The sequence below is a fragment of the Centruroides vittatus genome, unplaced genomic scaffold, assembly GCF_030686945.1.
Source record: "Centruroides vittatus isolate TY-2023 unplaced genomic scaffold, ASM3068694v2 scaffold_1782, whole genome shotgun sequence".
Taxonomy (NCBI): domain Eukaryota; kingdom Metazoa; phylum Arthropoda; class Arachnida; order Scorpiones; family Buthidae; genus Centruroides; species Centruroides vittatus.
In genome coordinates this window covers 481,988-495,954 of record NW_027122685.1, presented here as the reverse complement: position 1 = coordinate 495,954, position 13,967 = coordinate 481,988, and the positions used below count along the sequence as shown (strand labels likewise).

Genomic DNA, 13,967 nt, shown 5'->3' with positions numbered 1-13,967 from the left:
AGAAGCTTAGCACAATAGCTAGAAAGGAAGGGATGACTCTATCGCGTCCCTGACCAAGAGAGAGAGCTCACAGTAAGTTCGCGAGATGATAAATACCTGAAAACAGTCGTGATTCCTAGACGTATCGATGCGACATAATCCTCTCTTTGTCCTCGATTCTCGATGTAATAATCCTCGTATTCTCGGCTTTTTGGGCGGCAGTTAGTGGCAAGCGACGACAGCAGGGCGGGGGTCGGAACACACACACTTTTTTTGAAAAACATGATGACAACAGCCCAGGAATGTTATCACTCCCTCCCTTTCATTTGGGGGCACCTCCTGGTTTTTTCCATGACTTGGTTAAGATTTTTAGTATTTTTGAACCAATAGTCGAATGTTCACTCGTTGGTTCTGGATGACACATGATTACATGATTCGTAGATGACACATTGAATGTGTCACCTTTGAAAGGAACCAAGTCCGTGGGAACAGGTTTAATCATCTATTGGATAACTTTTCTCTGAAAAAATTTGTTTGAATAAATTTGCTGTCAGGCCCGGGCTCACATTATATTTACACATATATACAAAGAACAAGTTCATGAGGTGCAGTACAGTCCTGCTTACATCTGGAACTCTCCATGTTGTAAATACGAGTTCAAATAGCAAGTAGCGACATCTAGTCACGGATATAGAAACTAACTACCAAAATGAAAAATCAAACTAAAATAATCTGACTCAATTATAATTTACTGGACCAAAGCAAGTAATTAGCTCGCGATATCTTTGCCAATATGCAAACGTTCATTATTAAGATTAGCATTCCGCTTTTCCCTAGTTATTATAATTATTTAATTGCTTTTGCGTATTTTTTATTACATTTTATTAGAAAGTAATCTACGATATTCATTTAATTACATTTAAATATTATTAAAAATGGCGATTCGTAAAGTTTAAAAAGCACGATTGGTGGTCAATTTCAATCAATCAAACGATACGAAATTTATCTTTCTGGTACTAGTTTATTGTGCTGCCATCTGTTGACAATTTATGTAAATATATCGATACATCCAGTAGTAAAAATATTTATTTCTTTAATTTAAATATATAAAATGAATAGAAAAGTGTTTAACCTAATTTTTAAAATTTAAGTTTTTTTTAATACATACATTCGCTATTAAAATTGATTTTAAGTTAATGTATTTGGAATTAATTAATAGAATTTACTTTATAAATTAAATCACATATAAATCTCTATACTATTTTTCTTTTTATAACTGATGTTTTAATAAAAGTCGTTAAAGCGAAAACAGTAGATATTTATCTGCATCGTTAACTATCACTAACGCGTCGCAGCGTGCGCGAATGGTTGCGTATAAAGTAAACTCAGGGGCGAATTCTCTGGGCTTTGCTTAGCATGCGCCGCATGCTTAAGAGAAAGTTTTGACTGTCAATATACTTTTTGTACGAGAAGAAATATGCCAATAATAATTTATTCTAACGTGTAAACTCTTTTATCATTCGTATTTGCTTTTACCTCCACATGCTAGCGGCTAGCCGTTAAGTCAGTGCGATGCTTGGGGGAACTCGATGGAGGTTTTTTCCAGCAAACAAGTACGTCGTTCGAAGCATTTAACACGACCGAATTGTATCGAAAGTTCGCGGTACCCAGTCAGTATACATGTATTCAGGAGCGGATCTACATAGAGATTAATAGGGCTTAAGCCCTGGGATCTCAGTATCAAGGGCCCACAAAAATTGAATTATTATCATAAATTTTTAATACTCTTTCATTATAATATATTTCATATATTTCATGTGTAGATATAATGGGCTTTATACTTTTTTATTCGCGTCAAATAACGTTTCTGCCTATTGTTTAGTGCTTATTATTCATATTATAACTCTCAGCAAGCTCAAAAATTTTGGTCGGAATTCGCCTCTGAGTAAACCGATTAATATTCTAGATTAGTTAGGTTAATTCGCGAAATATCTACCTGTGACGTTAATTATTTTCATTATAAGTGAGTAAACAATTAAAATTTTGCCACGTTTTACAAGTAATGGGAGTTTGTAACGAGGCGCGACGCGACGCGACGCGACGCGACGCAAATATCGAAACAATGCGAGCAATGAAATCTTACGCTTAATTATCTTCTATGGTTTGTTTATTTTAATTGAAAAATGTGCAAACATCTGTTACGAATCGATACCCGTTCTTTATTTTCATATAAAAAGGTTCATCAAAAAGAAAAATCAACAATTGTTAGCCTTTAAAGGATCCCACTTTGATAAGTTAGAGTCGAGTTACACGTCTCTTGTTGCATGATTCTTCATCGAGTAACTCATAAAACAAATTCGTCCTTAGATTAAAATATAATAAAAATAACTTTAATTAATTTAAAATAATATTCTTTATTTTTAATTATTTTTTTCTTGAATTTTCTCATTTATAAGCGTTAAAAATGCTGCTTAATTCTTTGGTAAATATCAATTTTAATGCATTTTAATTCGTATTATCAACTTGCTTACTCAGAAAAATAATTATTTTATATTCATTTTCTTATTTTAAAATAATATTTTATTCTTTTTTAAACGTTAAATGCTCAGAAAATATTCATTTAAGCGCTTCTGAGAGTGAATATTCAAAGCATCTCTAAGCATTAGACATTGTTTTTGTACTTAAACATAGGCCTATTAATTAATTATTTTCTTTATTTAAACATAAATAATTATTAAAGTTACACTTTTATTTATATATAAAATAATCTGATATATACTTATCAACTTTCTAGTAAACTATAAAGAGAATTATAAACCTTTGAAACCAAATCCTTTCTGTAAATAGAAAAAAATAGAGTTCTACTATCTTACAACAGCTTCTTACAATTATACATTCTAATTTGTACAATAAGGCGCTTACAGAAGTGGTTTTAAGTTGTACGAGGCCCTAAGAAAGCCAACTTTTAAAGCCAAATTAACATTTTCAAATACATACGCATAAGTCTGAGAGGCCCTAATTTATTGCAGTTTATTCGAAATTTGGACCGAGTATAGATAAGCATATATCTGAGTGTGTCTGAGGTCTTAGCAGAAACTTAATTTACCTATTGTAAAACTGCCACTAGACACACTCGTATTTAATTTATAAATTAATTTTTATGGTTAATTCGATAAATATATACGAAGTGTATAACTAAACTTATTTTGACATTTTTTAAAATACCTTCTATCTTCCTGGAAATTCTTATTGTTTCTGCTTCGAAGAGATTCGAAATTATGTTTTTATTGAAAAATTACCAGGAAAATAAGAAGAAAGAACATAAAACTTATTTAAAAATTATTAGTTGACATTGTATTTTAAGTTATCGCTTGTGTTAGTAGTTAAAAATCGTGTACAACATTAATAAAATGCTTAATAGTTTATAAATAAGTTACCGGAAATAATTGAAAACGTATTCTATAATATTTTATCATTTTATTAAGCATTTTTAGTATATAAACTTCGTAAAAATAATTTTTTTTTTTTTTTTGGTAAATTTTTTCGTCCGATGGAGATTATTATTAATAAAATCGTAGACAAAGTCTGCCCAAAAGGGACCACCATTTATTTCTTCTGTTCCAGACTATACACATTCATGGCGACAGACCTTTTTTTTAGTAAAAATAATTGATAAAAAACATTAAAGAGTATTTTTAATGTTAAATTATTGTTTAGTTCGTATTTAAATAAATTATTCTTTTTTGAATTTTTAAACTTGATTTTAATACAATATTTTACACTATAAAATGTTTTTAATACCTTATCTTAAGTGTAAAATTTAATTTAGTATAAAACTTTTATTTTATTTTTAAAAGTTTTATCTATTTATTACTTTCCTGGTTGTTATGTATAACTCTTACGTATAACCTCTTTGAAACTTAATAACTTCTATGCCTTTTGTTGAATATTTCTGAAGTTCCGCGGGCAGATTTGTGTATTGGGGAATTGATGATATTAAATTTTGGTGGTTAAAGGGGGTGAAGAGATATAGAGGAGTCACCTGTCTCGAGTGGGGTCGGACTTAATGAAGAAATACTCGTTATTAGCATTTACAATTTATAAAACTCATCCTACCCACAAAATTAAGCTCTTTGTCATTTTATAATAATTAATTATATAAAAAGTTTTTTAAAAAGATCATAACAGATGGCGTCACACGCAGTTTAACTGTTGTCAGGAAAGTTATGCAACTCGCTGCTGGATTTTTTTAATACGTAGATTTAATTTATATTTAAAGTTAAAATTTCATTAAATTTATTATAAGATTTAATTAATTTTCAGTTTTACACAATTTTATTTAAAGAAACAAATCTGAAAAAATATTTAAAAACTAATTAAAATTTTATAAATTCGATTAATTTTAAAATTTTTATAAAGTTTTATATAAAGTATAAATAAAATTAATTAAGGCAAGTTATAAAAATAATAAATTTTACATTATTTCCTATTAATAAATGATTAATTATAGAAATGTAAATTAAGAGCCTTATAAATTAATTTATAAGTGTCATATTTTTTATTTTTTTTAAATTTCTTATAAATTTTAATAAATACTAATTTTAAAAATCGATAGTAGCTGTTACGTATGACAATATGATAATTTATTTATTTATTTTCCTTGATATAAAAATAAAGAAAAAATTATTTAATAGACAAGACATGATTTTTATTTTTATATTTTTATGGTGGTAAGGATGAAATTCTAATTTAAAAAAATTGGTAATATTTCAAATATCGTTTGGGCAATAATTATTTTTCATGTCGTATGTGAAAATTTATGGCAACTCGTTAATTTTAAATTTAAATTTTGTTTTTAATCATTATTCATTTTTAGAATAGAAAATAAGAGAATGAAATTCAGCCGTTCTATTATTATATTTTAATTCATAAATTTAAAAATAATTATTCTATTTATGCTCAAAATTAATCGAAATTAGAATAATTTTAATTAATTTTTAAGAGTCTGAATAAAATTAAAATTGTAATTAACTTTTACCAATTTTAATCTTGTAACCTACCTGTTTTTTCTTAATTTTACTAATTTAAAAGTTTATTAATTAAAAAAATAAATTGAGGTTAAAGGTGAAATTTAACTGTCTCCGTTATCCTTAATTTGATTTTGTTAATAAGTTAATAAGACTTTAAAAAAGGTAAAAACTTAATTAAAATTATTATAAGTTTATTGAATTTTTATATTTTTAAGCATCTTAACTTACTTTTTTCTGATTTATTGATTTTAAATATATACAAAATAAATTAAAATTATAAATTATCTTAATGCACCATCCAAATTCACATTAAATTATAATAAATAAATATTTTTATCCGCGTTAAGGCAAGCCTTGTTACAGGGATTTAATAGTTTACATTTGTTATTCATCGTTAATTCATTATACATTTTCTTAAAGATAATAAGTGAAATTACCATAATCGTATAGTAATACCTATTATCATTTGTTTACATTTAAATGATTCACTTTAATTTACAATATAATTAGTTAATATTTTTTCATTTCTATTAATTTTTCATAATGTTTTAACTCATTAGCAATTTAATTAACGAAATTATTTATTCTATACATCTGATTTAACGCAAGATTGTTTAGTTGTATTCTATAATCTTGATTTTGTTTCGTGCGAATTATTTCTTTAATTTCAAATGTTTGATGGTATTTTTCTAATCTTTCGCAGTCTCTTAGTAGACGGCTCAAAGAAAAATCTCTAGAGTTGCACCAATAATACTTGTCCGTGGTAAAATCTATATGTGATATTAATTAACAGTGAATATTTATTGAGTCTTAATTGGATTAATAGTCTTTTTATATTCATATTAATATTTGCGGTTATAATATGCGGTTCGAAGTTGAAGGGATATTTAAAATGTTAATGTACCATGGATGGTATACGGAATGAATCGATGAGTTTTGATCTTTAATTATAGATTGGAAAAATGCTGACTCAATTATTAATATTACCGTATTGCCAGTCTGTTTCTATTTGAAACACCAAATGTTTGTAATAATTTATTAAATTTATACTGCCATATATTTTTATTGTTTCCTGAGTTACTATTCTGATTTAACATTATTTGATGTAGAAATCTTCTATTATCTTCGTTAGTATTTTTAGTCTATAGTAGAAATTCGCATTAAATTATTAAATTTAACGTAATTAGTGTTATTAATAAAAAGAATTTTTAATTCTAATTCGATTTCTTTAACTTGTAAAACAGCAATTTAAAAATATTTTGTAAAAAAATAACTAAATAATAGAACTGTCATTTCTTAAAAATAGATTTATATTTATTTAAAAAAAAGAAAATATTTTAGAGAAAAGTTGAAAGGTCGGATATAAATTTATTCCTTTATCAAAATTCAACCCATTGCTGACTCTGTGGCTCATTTCAGGTGGATGGTAACTTTATCATTATCTGTCAGCTTGTATAAGTGCAATCTTTTAACTGACCTCTAATTACTTTTGCTCGAAGATGTGCCCAGTTGGCGGTTATCTTTCTCGTTTTGTTGTCAAGACCAAGATATTTCCACTCAGGTAAACTAGTGATTTGGCTTTGATAGATGCGTTTCTCCGTCTGCTAATTATCTAACACTAGATTTTCTTGATATTTTAAATCGCTTGTTAAGTCTTCGGGTTTGTTTCATTAAAACAATATCTCTTTTGACTTCTGAAAATCTCTGTTATTTGTCTTAACGTCTAACATAATAAAGTGTGAAAGAATGTTTTCATTCTTCTGTTAAGATCTTAATACAATTAAGTATATCAATCACTTAATCTATTGTTATGTTAAACAGCAAACCTTCACATTCTACCTTTTGAAAAATTCTTATACATTAATTAAAATTATTTAGAATTAAATTTATTTATTTTCAATTACAAAATCAGAAAATAATCGTTCTTTACAGGTTATTTTATTTAAATATCCCTCCTGTAATATGTCCATTATTTACTTTATTTTTTAATTCGAGGAAAGCTTTGATCTTCGCGACATGTTTTATTACAAGGAGTAAATACATTCCAAAATAAATGGATAATTTATTTTACGAATGGGATTATATTCTCGTGAAGGGTTATACATATATATTTTAACGTTTATACATTCTACGAGTTATTTCTGTTTTATAATCCCAGATATAAACCCGAATTGCTGTCAGGTGCATGTTTAAACCATAAGATATTATTCAGTAATATAATGACCATAATCCATCACTTAAAACCACTCAGCCGGAGGATTTCTTATCAAGTTCATGAAACCAGGTTGTAGAGGGTTAGGCATGATTCTTTAAAATGGGTGGATTCCGAGATGGGATAAGATACAAAAATAAATATACAGTAAAGTTCAAGTCGTTGGATGATGACTAGATTCTAGGAAATAGCCGATAAAAAAAAAGGGAAAAACATGCACATAATTTAGTTTTCTCTCTCGCTATCTTAATGAAGGTAATTTTACTTAACGAAAGAAAATCAAAAAATATCTAAAATAATTCTGTAATTTATTTAATTCATGCTATTTTCGCTACTAATAAAATATTTTTGTTTACTCTTTTCGCTGGCATGTTTAATCTATTGGTTAATTTTTAAATCTTCTGCGGATATTGACCAATCAGCAGTTCTGTAAATTACAAATTTTACAGTAGTTTCGTAAGACTTTTCTGGCTTTTTTCCAATTTATTTTCTATAAAATATTAATAAATAAAAATAATTAAAAATATATAAATTAGAATTTAAGAAAAATTATTGACTGTTGAAGTGAAATCTTTAATCACTAAAACCGATCAAGAAGAGTGGGAAAAAATTCAGGAATTTGAAGCCTTCTCATTAATTTTGAAAATATTTACCTTTTTTAAAAAGTTTAATTATTATTTGATGTAAATTTTATAGGTGAAACAAATTGATTTTAAGCTTATTTTTTAGTATGAGAGTACCCTTTTTTAAAGCATGCTACGTGTGTTATTGATGGGACATAAAGGAAAGCACTTCTTTCATAAACAAACATCAACTCCAGCTGCTTGTATCACGTTTGGCCCGAGGCTCAACACGGCTACTTATCGCAGTAGCCACCTTTATGAGAAAAAGGACTTCTCTTTCAAGGGTTGGAGGAGAAACTTTTTGTTTTCGAATATTACCTATAGAGGGAGCTGTCAGCGGACACTTTGCAAAGCGGCCAAATTAATTATGGCCGAAGCTAAGGCCACTCAATTAATTGTTGCAGTAGAAAATTATAAATCGTAGATACGGGGAAGGTAAGATTTATTTAGCAATATCTAACTGTGACATTGACCATAAATTTCCTTGATGGATGACCGAGGTATGAAAATTTACATTTTCATTCGACGGAAGTTAAATGTTTTTCTTATCTACTGACGTTTGTTATCTTTCGGTTTTTAGACATTCTCATCAAAAACTGTTTTCACATTATCTCACAAAATATTTTAAATTTATATTAAACGAATTTTTTTATTTTTATTTATAAAGCATCGCTATCGCTCTTCTCCTAGTAAGGAAACTTCAACAATTTATAATATTGGGGTTAAAGTTTCATAAATTTAAATTTAACAGAACCCGAAAATCTTTTTACAGAATATTTTTAAGAAAATTTCAGTTACACACCGAAAATTATTTTCAATTCACAATAATTTTAAAGTAAATTAATAAGGTTTAAATCGTAATAAATAATAATAAAACAACTTATAATTTTATTTCTAATATATTAAGGTTATAAAAGATGAATCAATAAAGATATTATACAAGAATCTTCAATAGATTTCGGCTGGAGCATTAGATTCTTTGAAAAATTGCAGTTACATAAATTCCTCATTATCCTGAATTTGTCACGTCACACTCGAATCATAATCCGAACCTCAGGCAAATTCCGAAAATGGATTCTGACGACTTCCGTGCAATTCTAATGGAAAGATTTCATGAATAAAGCTACAAGAAAGATTTTTAACGTAAATTTTTATTCCGAATATCGTGAAGTACGATTTATAAAATTCAAAATAGTGATATAATTATGTACAATATTACAAAAAGTTTCTTGAACCATCCATTAATTTCATATTCAGGAATTTCTATTATTTTTTTCCTGCGATTCGTAGCATTGAACCACTCGAATTTCAGAAAAATGTAAACATTGAATGATGTTTTCCTGAATAAGTTTTTGCTGAATATAAATAAATCTACGTCGAATTCAATAAATTGCTTTATATAATCTATATATTTTATTCTTTGAAACGTTACTTTTAAGTTTATTTGATTTTTGACACCGATTTTTCTTTCCGAAAAACAATCTTTATACTTTTTGTCTTTCATCAGTTTTCGTGCCAATCGATTTGTTTCTGGGGATTTATGTTTTATTTTCCATAAGGATTATATTTCGAATATGCTTTCTTTTTGATTATTTTGGGGCTGAATGAGATGAGAAGATGCATGGGTCACTTACAAATATGGGGCAACTCTCCAAAAGCCATAAAAATAATAAATAAAATAAATTACTTGTATTTTGTCCTCCAATGGCCGCGTGGATAAGACCACCGAACAGCAATTGTTTGTCACGGGTTGGCAGAAAACGTCACGTGTCTAACGTGGTGTTTTCCGGACTTTCTTTGAGTCTAACACATTAATACGGGCCAGCTTCCCGTAGAAAGTCTTTATAGACGGTACTCCCTTGGCAGATTGCCCATGTGTTGTATTGAATTTTTCCATCAGTCCGACATATTATTTCTTTAGACTACATTTTTGGAGTCCCTCTGATATGAATCACAGAGGCTTACAAAGTAACTACAAGGACATTTCGAATGGTGCTTAAAATCTCCTCTTTGAGCCTGATTAACCCATTGTATAGGCCTACTATGAATATAACTACGAAAGAATTGATTTTAATAGATTTTAGATTTATCTTAGAATATTTTGAACTTGTTTTCATCTTTCAAGAAGACTCCAGTAAAAAATTAAAGAAAAGAAGGTATTAAAACTTAAATATTATTTTCTTCGTTTTTTATAAAACATAAACAAAGGCAAATAATAATTTATATTTCAATTGTTCGATTTTAAAAACGTCACAAATGCCAACATAAATTAACGAACAATGAAAACAAATATTAATAAAATATGTTCTTTATCTATTTTTATGCATTTTCTAATTGTTAAATATTAATACTTCTTGTTTTATGGAAATTTAATGTTAAATGATGTATATTGTTAGTTTTAAATGTTAAATTTCAAGCAATTTATAATTTTGAAAATTTTTAAATGTAGTGGTTCGATTTACTGGTCGCGGGTTCGTGCCTCTCCAACCGGCTGGCCACGTGGAGTTTTTCAAGCTTAATTTACGTGTCTAACACCTAAACAGGAGCCAGTTTCCCGTAGAAAGTCCTCCCTGGAGGCACTCCCTCTTGGCGATCGCCCACGTGTTGCATGTTTTATCCCATTAATTCTACAATCCTATTTGATTAGTGTTTAAATATATTTAGAATAAGAAAATTTGTAAAAAAATTAAATGAGTAACTCATTTATTTGAAATAATTAAACCTAAAAATGGAGGGAGGAAAACCTGTGATAGGCGTATGCAAATTTGATATCGAGTAGAAAGCCATTAGTGTCAATAAATCTTCTTATATTATCTGTATTATTAAATCAAGCATAACCAACAAATAATCTGAAAACTGAGGAGTCTTCAATAAGGATATCAAATTTCATATAAAAAAGAAAATTATCTTATTCCACCACTGTTTATTTGAATTTTGATCAGTTTGATACTTTTTTTTCTTGCATAGTTTCCATTTATAAATTGCTAAGCCTAGAGAAAACTATCTTAACAAGTAATATAATCGTTCCTATTTATAAAGTCATTAACGACTTATACTAATAAATCTTTATTGTATGACTTACGAACGGAGATAGAATGTCATTCGAGTGAAAATGTCCTTATTAGTATTCAGGAGGGATGGCTAAAATTTTAATTAATAACATTATTGGTAATTTCGTGTCAACTACAACCACGTAAAATTCATATTCCTATAAACTTCCATGTAAACTAATTACTATATGGAAATTCAACGGATGAATTTAATATTTCTAATAAAATTCAATGAAAGTTTGATTAATGATATTACATATATTGATACAATTCAAGAATATAAAAGAGATCTAACGTGTTATAAAAGTATCAGAAATAAGAATTTTTGTCAATACTTAGAAAGGATTCGAAACCTTTGAATAACTCCAAATCAGAAAAATATATAGGAAAAAGAATTTAATTTATGCTCTTAATAAATTAATTAAGTACAGAAATGCTTAGAAATTTATTCCCACTTGCTGTCGAATTCAATCTCGAGTGTAGGGGTTTGGCCCACCAATGGTCGAATGGATGACACCACTGAAGTGGGTAGTGGGTGGTGGCTTCACGCCTCGCCAACAGGCTGAACACGTGGAGTTTTCCGGGCTTTCTTCGTGTATCTAACACCTAAATAGGGACCAGTTTATCATAAAAATTCTTTTTGGAAACACCCCTTCATTGCCGATCGCCCACGTGCCGATGTGTTGCATTGCCTAATCGAATCCTCATTTTTCAATTACGCAATCTTCTGTTTCAAATTTAATTCTTGAATTTCATTAAAGTTCATCTGCAGATATTTTGCAATAAATCATTTTTTAATGCAAAATATAAAGAGATGTGAATCTTAAAAGCTCTCTTTAAGCAAATTGATGATTAAAAACGATGCTACAATGATAATTCCTTATTTATTATGAATAAATAAGGAATGTGTCGCGTTCCTCTCACCACGGTGGGCCTAGCAAAATTCTTGATGAGCATGAAAAAGACCTTCATAGCATCCAAAGGTCTAAAAGCATTTAAAACATATTGAATTGGATTTACATGAAGCAAACTTTTCGTGTTTTGAATCTCTTTATACATCCAGAAATTTGTTTATGGGCCTCACTCATAGGTATAGCCCAGAAACATGGAGAGGAAAGAAGGAGGAAAGGTTGAAGAGTTAAGGTGAAGGTGAAGGGAAAGGAGATAGGAAAAAATGAAAGATAGTTGTGGACCGTGGGATCCCGTGGCGACCGCACCGCTATTATTTAAAACAAAGTAATACTACATAACAGTAGAACAAGGAATATAGAAATTGTTGAATACATATTTAAGCGCGTGGAGTGGACTAGGCGTGACTATTTACATAAGTAGAGCGAAAGGCCATAAACGTAGTTATTACCAAACTTCCGTTAGTGCTACGTAAATCAACTGATCATACTGTAATAACCACTAAGTAGGAGAATTCAGTTAAGGATGTTGATATTTTTTGCGTACTCTTTAAAGGCTACGTATATAATCTCTTTATACAGAGTGTTCCGCTCGAAACAACGCGATTTTAATTTTCCAGAAAAAATGAATGGTTTAAGATATATAAAAGTAACAAATGGCATCTGGCAGGAAAACTCATTATGTTTTATAAAAACTTTTTGTGCTGCAAGATGACGCAGAAGTCACATCGTGAGCATTATTTTATTTATTTATCTTTATTTATTCCCGATACCGACAAACCATAATCGGGTTAAATACAGAGATATAATTAAAACACTAGTAAATACATACATAATAACAGAGAGATAACGTACAAACAGTATGACAATAGAAGAGAGGTATGAACAGATGGTGAGATGACCGATACAAATCAACCGATATGATACATAGCTTGAGAGTAGAATGACATGTACAGTAGTATAAAATAGACAATACTAATAGTAATAATAAAAATTACACAGATATATGTTGTAGCAGAACGAGTAATGATATGTACAATAATGTTCAGGGAGCAAATGAAGATAGTGCCTGATGACAGACATGACCAACTTAATGAATGACGGAGCATATGTGATACTTATGAATCAATATTTTGAATGCTTTGTAGGTGTCACTATCCTTAAGGAGGACACGAAGTTCACAAGGCCAATTAATACCTCTCTGGCTAAGAGCAAGGGCAAGCTCATGCATCCTCGGTCATTGAACATATGTATGTATAGTGCTCAACCCCATCACGGTAATTACAGGTGGTACAGATGTCCGTTGCAGATTTGCCAAACCTCTGCAAGTAGGTTCCGAATCTCCCATGTCCAGTGAAGAATTGGGTAGTTTCAAAGTCCGGACTAACGCAGTGGTGAAAAAGGTGGTCATGAATAGATGGAAAAAAGTTTCTGGCAAGGCCATTGTAGCTATCCGGATATCTCTGCTGCCAGAGATCAAAGCTATAGTTCCAATGTTGGAGCTTAAGAAAAGAGGCAGATAGCACTGAATACTTGAAAGGGCCAGAGGTACTGGTTGTTGCAGTCCCCCTGGCAAGTAGATCTGCACGTTCATTATCTAGGACACCCTGATGACCCCTCATCCATTCGAGGGAGTAGGAGTTCTGAGCACAAGGTATAAGGTTTAGAGCCTTCCTAACCAGAGGGTGAAAGTTGTTGGGATTCTTAAGTGCGTTGATTGCTGAAGCACTATCAGAGTAAATGGTAACTCTACTTCCAGTAAGATTGGCTTCACACCATTGAACAGCCATGTAAATGGCACAGAGTTCTGCCTGGAATATAGAGCAGTCCGGGTGAAGAGTGCCAGAGTTCTTATATATTTCCTTATTGGCAAAAACGACGAAGGCCGAGCCCGTGCCATCTGCATTCTTTGATCCATCTGTGAAGATTGTATAATCAGCAGCCACTGTAAAGGATGTGTCGAACCCACATTTCACTGCTAAATGAGAGAGGTGGGTAAACGAGATATCTGTCTCATAGGTGCCTTCAGCATATAGTTCATAATGATGTCGTGACCTTTCCTAATATGATAAGTACAAGCAATGTGCCTCAAATGAAGATCCAGAGGTGGTTTCCTACTGATGACTTGAAGAGAATAATTCGAGTCAGTAGAATACACTCTTGTG

General features: G+C 29.8%; 1 long non-coding RNA gene across 1 annotated transcript; it reads left to right on the top strand.

The window, feature by feature from the left end:
• Positions 1-12,557: 12,557 nt before the first annotated feature.
• Positions 12,558-13,666, top strand: LOC136987421 (uncharacterized). The gene is made up of 2 exons (XR_010882613.1): positions 12,558-13,167; positions 13,206-13,666. It is a non-coding gene; the product is annotated as an uncharacterized lncRNA (long non-coding RNA).
• Positions 13,667-13,967: the final 301 nt, after the last annotated feature.